Here is a 911-nt window from a genome sequence, read left to right on the forward strand (position 1 = left end):
TTGCATGATTCCTGGAATTCTCATTAAGAATTTTGATACCTTTATTTTCTTTTCCACTTAATTTTCGAAAAATCAAAAAAATTACAAAAATCATAAAATCCAAAAATTTCTTGTTTAAGTCTAGTGTCTCATCTTAAGTTTGGTGTCAATTGCATGCATTCATTCATGTGTCTTAAGAATCTTCAAGTAATTCTTGATAATATTCGTGCTCTGATCTTTAAATTCAATTGACTTGAGTGTTTTTGTGTGTCTCATATGCATTTTCATTCTGTTAGTGTCAGTAGTATACAAACTGCTAAGTTTGGTGTCTTGCATGCATTGTTATTTGATTCTTGTTGCATTTTGAATTGTCCTTATCATTAAAAATCCAAAAATATTTTTAATTTTTTGATTTGTTCTTATTATTAAAAATCCAAAAATATTTTTAATTTGTGTCTTTTCAAGTCAATAATACAGAGAATTGAAGACTCATAACATACAGCAGAGGAATTATACAGAAAAAGCTGGGCGTTCAAAACGCCCAGTAAAGAAGGACAGACTGGCGTTTAAACGCCAGCCAGGGTGCCTGGTCGGGCGTTTAACGCCCAAAAAGGTAGTGCATTGGGCGTTAAACGCCAGAATGTGCACCATTCTGGGCGTTTAACGCCAGGATGGCACAAGGGGGAAGATTTTGTTTTCAAAATCAATTTTTTCAAGTTTTCAAAGTTTTTCAAAATCAAATCTTTTTCAAATCATATCCTTTCAATCAAATGTTTTCAAAATCAATTTCTTTCCTTTTTCAAAGATACTTACTAACAATTAATGATTTGATTGAACATTTTTTGCCTTTTCTGTTGCGGAAGGTTTTATGTTTGAATCATATCTTTCCTTGTTAGGCAAGTCATTAATTTTTAAAATCATATCTTTTCAAA

Source organism: Arachis duranensis, chromosome 2, assembly GCF_000817695.3.
Source record: "Arachis duranensis cultivar V14167 chromosome 2, aradu.V14167.gnm2.J7QH, whole genome shotgun sequence".
NCBI lineage: Eukaryota > Viridiplantae > Streptophyta > Magnoliopsida > Fabales > Fabaceae > Arachis > Arachis duranensis.